The following is a 12,654-nucleotide window of genomic DNA, read 5'->3' as shown; positions in this document are numbered from 1 at the left end:
CGGGAGGGTGGGTTGTAGGGGGGCGTGGATCTGACCAGGTAGTCACGGAGGGAACAGTCTTTGCGGAAGGCGGAAATGGATGGGGAGGGAAATATTTCCCTGGTGGTGGGGACCATTTGGAAGTGGTGGAAATGTTTTGGCATTTACCAAAAGATTCTTGCAAAGGTTGGTAGGGTGGGAGGTGAGCACCAGGGGGGTTCTGTCCTTGTTACAGTTGGAGGGGTAGGGTCTGAGGGCAGAGGTGCAGGATGTGGACGAGATGCATTGGAGGGCATCTTTAACCACGAGGAAGGGTAATTACAGTCTCTAAAGAAGGAGGCAATCTGGTATGTTCTGTGTGTTCCACCACCTCCCCACCCCTTTCCTCCTTCCACAAAGACTGTTCCCTCCGTGACTACCTGGTCAGGTCCACGTTCCCCCCCCAACAAACCACCCTCCCGTCCTGGCACCTTCCCCTGCCACCGCAGAAATTGCAAAACCTGCACCCACACCTCCTCCCTCACCTACATCCAAGGCCCCAAAGGAGCCTTCCACATCCATCAAAGTTTTACGTGCACAAGCACCAATATCATTTATTATATCCGTTGCTCCTGATGCGGACTCCTCTACATTGGGGAGACTGGATGCCCCCTAGCAGAGCGCTTTAGGGAACATCTCTGGGACACCCGCACCAATCTACCACACCGTCCTGTGGCCCAACATTTCAACTCCCCCTCCCACTCAGCTGAGGACACGGAGGTCCTGGGCCTCCTTCACCGCTGCTCCCTCACAACCCGCGCCTGGAGGAAGAACGCCTCATTTTTCGCCTCGGAACATTTTAACCCCAGGGCATCAATGTATTCTTCACCAGTTTCCTCATTTCCCCTTCCCCCATTTCAGCCCACTTCCAGCTCAGCACTGTCCCATGACTTGTCCTACCCGCCTATCATCCTTTCCACCTATACACTCCACCCTCCTCTCTGACCTATCACCTTCATCCCCACCCCATTCACCTATTGTACTCAATGCTACTTTCTTCCCCCCACCCTCCTCTCATTTATCTCTCCGCCCTTCAGGCACTCTGCCTGTATTCCTGATGAAGGCGGTAAAAACAATGACTGCAGATGCTGGAAACCAGATTCTGGATCAGTGGTGCTGGAAGAGCACAGCAATTCAGGCAGCATCCGAGGACAGGCAAAATCGACGTTTCGGGCAAAAGCCCTTCATCAGGAATAAAGGCAGAGAGCCTGAAGCGTGGAGAGATAAGCTAGAGGAGGGTGGGGGTGGGGAGAGAGTGGCATAGAGTACAATAGGTCAGTGGGGAAGGAGATGAAGGTGATAGGTCAGGGAGGAGAGGGTGGAGTGGATAGGTGGAAAAGGAGCTGGGCAGGTCGGACAAGTCCGGACAGGTCAGGGGATCGAGTTTCTGGAGGTTAGAAGCTAGGATGAGGTGGGGGAAGGGGAAATGAGGAAACTGTTGAAATCCGCATTGATGCCCTGGGGTTGTTGGCCTTGACATTTTCAATGGTGTCACTGGGTTCAACTTCTAGGGTGATGGTCTTGCCAGTCAGGGTTTTCACAAAGATCTGCATGCCACCTCTCAGACGCAACACCAAATGCAGAGTGGACTCTTTCTGGATGTTGTAATCAGACAGTGTACGTCCTTCCTCCAATTGCTTGCCAGCAAAGATCAAACGCTGCTGGTCAGGTGGGATGCCTTCTTTATCCTGAATCTTGGCTTTGACATTTTCAATGGAAGGATCACATGGTGAGTTCCATCTGGGCAGGTCATTACCTGTAACAAAGGGAACTTGTATTTAATGAGCTCCAAAGTGAGATTAATTAGTGATACCTCCTGCAAGACCAATGGGGCATCAAGTCCCTTTTCCTCTGAATTAAAGGGGGTCTACCTCATTCCTGTGATGATGGGGCACCCTGTGTTGCTTTGCCCGTTGCCCCATTCCTGTTACTTTCTAGGTCTGCTCAAGTGGTGTAGATTCTGGATTAGTGGTGCTGGAAGAGCACAGCAGTTCAGGCAGCATCCAAGGAGCAGCGAAATCGACGTTTCGGGCAAAAGCCCTTCATCAGGAAAGCCCTTATCAGGATGAAGGGCTTTCCTGATGAAGGGCCTTTGCCCGACACGTCGATTTCGCTGCTCCTTGGATGCTGCCTGAACTGCTGTGCTCTTCCAGCACCACTAATCCAGAATCTGGTTTCCAGCATCTGCAGTCATTGTTTTTACCTCAAGTGATTAGATTACATTAGATTAGATTACATTACAGTGTGGAAACAGACCCTTCGGCCCAACAAGTCCACACCGACCCGCCAAAGCGCAACCCACCCATACCCCTACATTTACCCCTTACCTAACACTACGGGCAATTTAGCATGGCCAATTCACCTGACCTGCACGTCTTTGGACTGTGGGAGGAAACCGGAGCACCCGGAGGAAACCCACGCAGACACGGGGAGAACGTGCAAACTCCACACAGTCAGTCGCCTGAGGCGGGAATTGAACCCGGGTCTCAGGCGCTGTGAGGCAGCAGTGCTAACCACTGTGCCACCGTGCCGCCCACTGTGCCACCGTGCCGCCCACAAGTGGTGTAGAGTAAGTCTCTTTTGTGAAGACCATTGAAAGGTCACTAAGATGCTGGCCCTCAGTGGTATGTCTGTTGAAACAATCACCTCTGTGGAGGGTTCCTGCTGGAGGTAGTCAACATGCTTTTTTTCTGCAATCCTCTCCCCAGTTTACTATATAACAAACTTTGGACTAGTTGCGACCATCTATATATCTAGAGTTTTCAAGTGTATTTCTTATCAAGATAGTCTCTGTTCCTGGAGCTGACTGTCTACAGAAATCTAATTAAATTCTCAATGTATAATACACTAAAGCTACTGCAAATTGAAACTATTACTATTATTATACAAATATATATGTGTATGTGTAATTATAATTACTTAAAGTGTTTTAGCGAAGGTTGGTTGAGCTTTCCCCTTCCATTCAGTTTTACAAAGCAAATGTTAAATTAGCTTGGTAAAGGACGTGCATCCAAGCTTCCCTTATCTTTAATGTCTCAATGCCTTCGTTCCTGACTGTCTACAGAAATCTAATTAAATTCTCAATGTATAATACACTAAAGCTACTGCAAATTGAAACTATTACTATTATTATACAAATATATATGTGTATGTGTAATTATAATTACTTAAAGTGTTTTAGCGAAGGTTGGTTGAGCTTTCCCCTTCCATTCAGTTTTACAAAGCAAATGTTAAATTAGCTTGGTAAAGGACGTGCATCCAAGCTTCCCTTATCTTTAATGTCTCAATGCCTTCGTTCCTTCGTTGCTTCTCACTAATGTGATGATGCTGTTCCTTTAACAACATAACCATGTTGTCCTTGGTTTTTCTTTCAGAGGAGTCATAAATGCAGAATGCCGAGAGGTCTGGCTTAGATGGGTTTTAGGGCAATTTGATTATAGCTAACAGATACTGCCTCTGGAAAAAAGCTTTCAAGTTTAACAAAAACGCTTGTACAATGAAATGGGAATAGCCAGTTCTCCCAGCTCAGCTTTACTCTGGTCTGGCTATTCAGAGAAGGCAGTCAGTCAGTTTTGAGGCTGCTGGTCAAAGAAACAGCTAAATGGAAGAAGGCGTTCCATACCCCATCTCTGACATCTCTCCTGTAAGACCCTGTGTTTGATTTTACATTTTTTGCCAAGGAGTGTTAATGGGGATTATGTAGGAATTTGGAACACCATCATTAAGTTGAAATGGTCTGTTCGGTTTTTTTTTTGGATAGTTGAAGTTATTCTGTATTCTGTTCTTTTGTTTGTGTTTCATTAGGTAATTTTGCAAAAAATCCTGATTTTGAAACTAAGTGGTTGGGCCAGCTGCATCCCTCCGGGAATATCCACATTACACCTGCTTAAAACAACTGGCAAAGATAGAGTCTGGGCTACGTCCTTGAAATGTTTTGAGGGGGTCTGGCCTGATCCATAGCACTAAGATGAAGGCCACGATTCTGACTCTCTAAACTACTGCGTCAGTTATCAATTCTTTTCAACCATCTTTTGTCTGCTAAAAAATCTCACAGCCATTTTATGTTAAATTCAGCCACCCCAGCTCCAAAACAGGATAAGTTAAACTCTTTATGATAATGAAAGTCAGAGCCCCACAAGCGGCCAGAGGAATGACACTTTGGTGATTCCCTTTTATCCCCATTTGCCTGATGAACGTATCCCATTCTTTGAGCATATTGGGGCCATTCCTTTACACTTACATTGTAAGATTTCAATTTACCAATTACTATTCCTATTACTCCCTGTCACGTGTTAGTTACTGGGTTCGTTGAAGGGAAGGCTGTCCAAAGCTTTTCTTGACTCATTGCAACTGAAATATCTCAGGAAGCCTGGAACATAATTTAGTATTGATCGCCTAAATAGACCCATTATTCATGGTGTTTTTAAGCTTGTCCCAGCCTGTTGTTACACATCTCTGGGGCAAGTGGGACCCAGGTGTCTCAGTCCAGGTGTAGGGACTTACCTCTGCACCGCAGGAGTTCCCTGGTCTCTTTTTTTAAAAATAAAAGGACTGAGGTGATGAGTTCCAGATTGACAGGCCTTTGCCAGTTACTAAGGGAACTCTCACTCAATAAGATCCACGAATAGATCAATTTATGAATTTTCCCATTGGTCTTAGATTAGATTAGATTACTTAGTGTGGAAACAGGCCCTTCGGCCCAACAAGTCCACACTGACCCGCCGAAGCGCAACCCACCCATACCCCTACATTTACCCCTTTAACCTAACACTACGGGCAATTTAGCACGGCCAATTCACCTGACCCGCACATTTTTGGATTGTGGGAGGAAACCGGAGCACTCGGAGGAAACCCACGCAGACACGGGGAGAACGTGCAAACTCCACACAGTCAGTCGCCTGAGTCGGGAATTGAACCCGGGTCTCTGGCGCTGTGAGGCAGCAGTGCTAACCACTGTGCCACCGTGCCGCCTTGTAGGGGTTATCAAAGCATTAGAATTGCGAGTGAAGTACAGAATGGCAGAATGCTATATTTATTTCAAAGAAAATAATGACTAAGCAAAGACATTCAACCTATTTCAATTTATCCACACAGATTAGTGACATGTTATTTTTCTATTATTGTATTCATTTGTCTCTAAGTGCTTTCAAGATTTCACCTTCAGTGCTTTATCAAATTTTTCTCCATGTGTCAGCTTGAGTACTATATTTGCTTTTCACTAATTTAAAGCTCTGATTATTGTTCTGCATTCATCATTGTTTTATGTTTCTGGGTTTGTCTTTTTCCAAACTATGTGCAAACTTATATGGCTATTCTTCATCTGGAATCATAAAAGCAAACAATGTAATGGGCCCTTTCAGCCCATCGAGTCGGTACTGCCAAAGCTGTACTAAATCTACACCAGTCCCATACCCTTGAATATTATAACGTTTAAAGTGTTCGTCTGAGTATTTTAAAGGTTGAGATTTTCTGCTTCAACTACCCTCCCAAGCAGTACATTCCAGACTCCCACCACTGTCTGGGTGAAAAAGGTTTTCCTCTAATCCTCTCTTAAACCCCCATTGCTTTTCACGTTAAAATTATGCCCTCTTGTTATTTACTCATCAACCAAGGGAAACAACTGCTTTCTATTCACCCTGCTTATGCCCCGCTTAATCTAATATGCCTGTAAGAGGAGTCCACCAAATCTCTTCTGCTCCAAAGAAGAAAACTCAAGCTTTTCCAGCCTCCAGAAGTCTTAACATATTCCATAAATAATTTGATAAATAGATATTTTTATAAATGTATAAAAAATTGTAAAATATATGTTGATTGAAGATTATTTTCTGATAAGAAAATATATAAACGTAGGTGGATTATGTTTGAGTTATACTGACCTTGCATCCAACTGACCCAAAGATCCCTTTGAATAGCTTACTAATTATTAACAACTCTTATTGCTTCAGGCTCATCACTTTGCTTTCCCTGACACCAGCTAGCCACCCTGGTCTCCTGCTCAGTGGCAAACAATAGATATTGTTAGTCAATGATAAGAGAGGAGTGGGAAGGTTGGAAAGGGATGCATCAAGCGTTTAATGAAGGGATATCAAGGGTTGGTGAATTACCAGTTTTTAGAAAAAAAACGAACATGAACAGGAACCTGTTAAAATCAAATTGAAGGCAGCGCTATTGGGGAAGGTTACTAATTTTTAATGTGCTGAACAAAATTACTTAAGTGCTTAAAATGGAGAATGTGTACAAAATAATTTGTCACCATGTTCAGTGAAGAAAAGTCCAAGTCTCATCTGCTTTTGTGAGAAGGCAAGTATCTTGAGTGAATGCCTTACAAAATGTTTCAATTGTCCTAAGCTTAAAAATTTTAAAAGTTGAAAAGAATAAAGCATTTGTACATACAAAAGCAATTTGGCAGGTATTGATAATTAAGGATGTTTGTTACCCATGGAAATAGTTATATCAAAAAATCTATTCCGATGACTGCTGCCTTGTGTAAAACCGTAGGTATTTACTATGCACTTGGAAAGTATGGCTCTCTTATGACTTTTTTGTCAAATTTTGATTACCATTTATGTTGAATAAGAAGCAGTTCAAGCAAGAACATGTTAATGGTACCCTAAGTACAGTTTGAGGTATTGCAAGGAGGCCTTAATTGTTGCAATAAAAAAGTTAAAGTTTTAGTTTTGGCCTCTTGCGCAAGGTTGGAAGCTCCAAGGCTGGAGTATCCAAGATTTAAATTCAAGTAGAAGGCACTTACGTAGAAAAAGCAATGAGTATCTACCATGGGAAAAGTATTCACTGCCTCCAAAGACCTCCATGCCTATACCTTGAATAATAGCTTATTGTATTTGCTAGTGTTTATGTAATAAATCTTTCTCATGGACATTGTAGGAGCCCTTATGCTGGCAGCCTCTAGGTGTAAGTTTAAAACAAATATCCAAACAGATTAGTGAGGTGATTGAGTGGACCACTGAGGACAGTTTCTTCGGCCACACTTCTAAACTTGCCATAGCTGTTTTGACAGCTACCTCGGTGCCTTTAAAATTTTACTATTAAACAATGAAAGAAAGATGATAAACATGTAACAGATAAAAGGCTTTATGACATTAAGTATTTTTTATAAAATATTAATCTAAATGACACAAGACTATTCTCTTAACTCCATGTAGAATTAGGATTTTCCCCCAGTTTGAATGTTTTCCATACCCTTCTCTCGAAGGTAAAAATTCCATGGGTATGGATGGAAGGTACCAATTGATCACTTTACAATGAGGGCTAGCTATCAAGGCTGAATAGTACCCTGACCCAGTGAAATTGCTGGTAATAATCCAGAACTTCCATTGGTCAGTGCATTGAGCATAGAAGTTGGGATGTTATGCTGGGATTGTACAGGACACTGGTTTGGCCAATTTTGGAATACTGCTTTCAATTCCGGTCTCCCTGCTATTAGAACAATGTTGTTAAATTCAAAAGGTTTCAGAAAAGATTTACAAGGATGCTGCTGGGATTGGAGGGTTTGAGCTATAGGGGAGGTTGAATAGGCTGAGACTTTTTTTCCTCCATAGCTTTGGAGGCTGAGGGGTGACCTTAGGAAGATTTATAAAATCAGGAGGGCCATGGATGAGAGTGAATCGCCAAAGTTGTCATCCCACATTAGGAAAGTCCAAAACTGGAAGGCATAGGTTTAAGGTGAGAGGGGAAAGATGTAAAAGAGACCTACAGGGTAACTACTTCACGCAGAGGGTGGTGCATGTATGGAACAAGCTGCCAGAGGAAGTGATGGAGACTGGGTCAATTAAACCACTTAAAAGGCATCTGGATGGGTACATGAATAGGGAAGGTTTAAAGGGATACAGGTAGTTCTTCAGTAATGCAATGGTTGCATTCTTGTGCAACTCTGCATTATAGAAAAATCAGGCTTTAGAAACTTTGCTTAAAATGTTGCTGATGTAATTGTGTAAGAGCCAGCACATGTTTTTGAAATTTCGTGCTTTAGAAACAGTGTTCCCACTTCGTCAATTGTGTTATAGTGAATTTGCATTTATGAAACACATGTTAGAGCAGTATGGGCCAAATGCTGCCAAATGCGACTGATCAGTTTAGGATATCTGGTCGGCATGGTCGAGTTAGTCCGAAGGGTATGTTTCTATGCTGTATAACTCTAACTCTATGAACAGGACTCAGGAGTTTATTATCTTGCTTAATGCAGACAAGGTCTCAAATAGAGACTGTTAATGTTGTTACAGGATGTTATACTTTTATTAGTTATTGAAAGTGGAGGAGGTTGATGTCTTTAGCTTTAAGATGTTTGATTAACTATATCAATGATTCTCATTTTAGTCACTGCCTTTTGCATTATCAAATTAAATAATTTTCCTGCTTTCTACACTCAACGTTCAAGTGTGAAGAACACTTAATCTCTTACCTGAACTTGATTTTTACCGGCACCTCAAAACTGTGTCATACCTTCTTTTCCTTGAGACACTTCAGGCTTTTAATGTCCATTTTCAATGTCACCTGAGCACACTCTGGTTGCATGCATTTCTCTTGCTGTTCCTCAGTTCTTGGGCAGTTCTGTATTAAAGTAGTCCTTCAGGTCAGTTTCCCATTTAAAAAAATAAATTATTGCAAGAGGAGTTTACACAATCTTGTCAGCTCTGAGCAAAACTTTAATTTCAAACCAAATAGACTATTTTTCCTTTGAAACTGTATTCATTCAGCTTCAGGATACACTGCCATATTCAGCTTTTAGATTGTGGAGAAATCTGAAAAAGTTTAGCTATTCAACTCAGAAGTTAGTGGCTTTTTGTGTTAACTAATTTTGCCAAATCAGGATATTGTATATGTTGGCTATCAGATGGCCGTTAAGTAGGATGGTTTATTTGAACAGTAATGCTGATGTATTATTTTTATAATACCATTTTAACATCGTCACAGCCCATCGTTTTACAAACCTTCAGGTGAAAGCAATTTAAAGCACATTTCTGAACATTTATAGGCAATTGAATTTTTTTCAGGTATCCAAATGGTTACAATCTGTTAAATAGCTACTTTAAAGTTGAAATAATCATGGTCCTATTTGGATATATATTATGCTTTTCCAATAATGTTAAATCAGTGCCTTATTGAGGCACTTCGATGGGCTTTGAATTTGAATTCAGAATTCAGTTGCGACTGATGTATATGGAGTTTGTTCAATGCATCTATTGTTACAACTGAATGGGAGGAATGCATAGACACTCTAGTTCCACTATTCTGTGGGTTGCAGCATAAAATAAAAGTATTTTACCCAAGTCTTGATATGGTCAATTGTCTGCTTTGTCTTTTTTTATACTTGGAATGAAAAGATTCTAAACGATAAAAGCGTTAATATGTAGACCAAATTAATGATTTATTATAATACAAAACCCGTTCAGTGAAGATGCAGATTGGTCAGCACACCATTTGTAGTATGAAAATAAAATTATTTATCCTTCAAACCTGGAACACACATTCTTCCTTCGGGTGAAGGGTAAAAAAAACTGATTACTGTCTGCACAGATTCACTTCACTTTCTATCTAGTGATATTTATTCTTAAACACAGACACCTCCTGCTCAGGAAGTGGAATATGGAGAAGTTCTTTTTGTCACTCTTCCAGGAGAGCAATCAGGTTTCACCCTGATGTCTCAGCAAACCTGTTCAGAAGCAGGCAAGCTTGGCTTTTGTTTGTAGCAGGCTAAAGGTTTTTCACTTCTATTGATGCTTGACATCTCATAACAGCCATGATGTGAAATGAAGACAGCCATTCTCAAATTTCAAATTATTGAAAAGCAGGAGTATACTTTCTTCTTTTATGGGATATGGGCTTTGCTGGCAAGATCATCATTTGTTATCCATTCTTACATGCGTGCAGTAATGTCTATAAAAAATTTCTAACCGTGAAAGAGAAAAAAAATTATTGGCCATTTTCGCACTTCATTCAACCATATGTTCCTGAATAAGACTTTGCTATTCGGTCCATAGCTCAGAATAATTTGCAAGACATACTAATATAAAGAGAAAGCAATGTTTTAGCTTGGATTAACTGGTTAATCAGTGACTGGTAGAAAGAAGCATCGTCATGAAGAATTTGCCAGTTGACTGGCAAGTCAGTTGTCAAGTTTTGTTTAAATCAAGCAAGTTGACTCAAGTTAAGACATTGCCTGAGAAATGAAACTGAAAATGGATTTCATTGTTGTTGAGTTGATACACGTGCAATATGTGTACACGTTTTTTTCAATTGGCAAAGAATAGGACTCAATGTACATGCAAGTGCACCTCACTGAAAAATACCATCAGCAGAACTGAAACTTTGTGCTACCAAATGGCCATGCCCAAGTACACTTTTCTTTTTAATTACAGAAATACAATGGTTCTGTAGTGGTATGGGATTTTCTTAAAAAAAAGGAAAAACCTTCCCTCATCCCTGTTTCACGGCATCTAATAAAATTTATCACTAATTTTGTTGGCGAAATCCAGCACAATTGGCATTGTAGCATTCGAGAGATGTACAGCGCAGAAACAGGCCCTTAAATCCAACTCCTCCGTGTTAACCAGATACTCTAAATTAATCAAGTCCCCTTTGCTAGCATTTGGCTCATATTCACATACCCATCCAGATGCCTTTTAAATGTTGTAATTGTACCAGCCTCCTCCACCTTTTTATAGCTTATTCCATAGGTGCACCACCCTCTGCATGAACAAGCTACCCTTTACGTCACTTTTAAATCTTTCCCCTCTCACCTTAAACCTATGCCCTTTAGTTTTGGTTCCCCCACTCTGTGAAAAGATGTTGTCTATTTACTGTATCCATGTCCTTATGATTTTATAAACCTCTATAAGATCACCCCTCAGGCTCCAACACTCCAGGGGGAAAAGCTCTAGCATATTCAGCCTCTCCCTATAGCTCAAACCCTCCAGTCCTGGAAACATCCTTGTAATTTTTTTCTCAACCCTTTCAAGTTTTACAACATCATTCCTATAGCAGGAAGACCAGAATTGCACACCGTATTCCAAAAATGGCCTCACCAATGTCCTGTACAGCTGCAAGGTGACCTCCTAACTCTTACACACAATGCACTGACCAATAAAGGAAAGCATATCAAATACTTTCAGTATCCTATCTAGCTGTGATTCTACTTTCAAGGAGCTATGAATCTACACTCTATAGTATCTTTGTTCAGCAACACTCCCCAGGACCTTACTATTACATGTAGAAGTCCTGCCATGATTTGCCTTTCCAAAATGTAACACCTCACATTTATCCAAATTAAACTCCATCTGCCACTCGGCCCATCTTTGGAACAGTTTGTCATGGAGCCCACAAGGGAGCAGGCTATTCTGGACCTAGTGCTATGTAATGAACCAGACTTTATAAAAAATCTTAAAGTAAGGGAACACTTAGGAAGCAGCGATCCTAATATGGTAGAGTTCAGTCTGCAGTTTGAAAGAGAGAAGGCAAAATCTGATGTAATGGTGTTACAGTTAAATAAAGGTAACTATGAGGGCATGAGAGAGGAACTGACGAAAATAGACTGGAAGCAGAGCCAAGCAGGGAAGACAGTAGAGCAAAAATAGCGGGAGTTTGTGGGTAAAATTGAGGACACTGTACAGAGGTTCATCCCCAAGAAGAGAAAGATTATCCGGGGAGGGCTTAGACAGCCATGGCTGACAAAGGAAGTCAGGAAATCTATCAAAGAAAAAGAGAGAGCCTATAAAGTGGCCAAGAGCACTGGGAAATCAGAAGATTGGAAAGGCTACAAAAACAAACAGAGGATAACAAAGAGAGAAATAAGGAAGGAGAGGATCAAATATGAAGGTAGGCTAGCCAGTAATATTAGAAATGATAGTAAAAGTTTCTTTCAATATATAAGAAACAAACGACAGGCAAGAGTAGACATTGGGCCACTTCAAACTGATGCCTAGTGATGGGAGATAAGGAAATAGCAGGAGAACTTAATAAGTACTTTGCGTCAGTCTTCACAGTGGAAGACATGAGTAATATCCCAACAATTAAAGGGAGTCAGGGGGCTGAGTTGAGTATGGTTGCCATTACAAAAGAGAAAGTGCTAGAAAAGCTAAAAGGTCTTAAAATTGATAAATCTCCTGGCCCTGATGGGTTACATCCTAGAGTTCTGAGGGAGGTGGCTGAGGAAATAGCGGAGGCGTTGGTTGAGATCTTTCAAAAGTCACTGGAGTCCGGGAAAGTCCCAGATGATTGGAAGATCGCTGTTGTGAGGATCAAGGATCAAGGCAAAAGATGGAAAATTATAGGCCAATTAGCCTAACCTCGGTTGTCGGTAAAATTCTAGAATCCATCATTCTAAATTCTTGGAAGAGCAGGGTCAGATTAGAACAAGTCAACATGGATTTAGTAAGGGGAGTTGTGCCTGACAAACCTGTTGGAGTTCTTTGAAGAGGTGACAAGTAGGTTAGATCGGGGAAACCCAGTGGATGTGGTCTACCTAGACTTCCACTTGGGAGGCTGCTGAGCAAGGTGAGGGCCCACGGTGTTTGAGGTGAGCTACTGGTATGGATAGAGGATTGGCTGTCTGACAGGAGGCAGAGAGTTGGGATAAAAGGTTCTTTTTCGGAATGGCAGCCGGTGACAAGCGGTGTCCCG

The 12,654-nt window shown here is 41.6% G+C and overlaps 1 protein-coding gene across 1 annotated transcript in view; it reads left to right on the top strand.

Moving 5' to 3' along the window:
- Positions 1 to 12,654, top strand: part of prkx (protein kinase X-linked) — a 131,621-nt gene that overhangs the window by 94,622 nt on the left and 24,345 nt on the right. The window lies entirely within an intron of this gene.

The sequence above is a fragment of the Chiloscyllium plagiosum genome, unplaced genomic scaffold, assembly GCF_037043375.1.
Source record: "Chiloscyllium plagiosum isolate Xiang-an unplaced genomic scaffold, Cpla_swu_hap1 HiC_scaffold_6, whole genome shotgun sequence".
Classification (NCBI taxonomy): Eukaryota; Metazoa; Chordata; class Chondrichthyes; order Orectolobiformes; family Hemiscylliidae; genus Chiloscyllium; species Chiloscyllium plagiosum.
The sequence above is the reverse complement of the archived record's forward strand: the minus strand, read 5'-3'. Positions and strand labels throughout refer to the sequence as shown.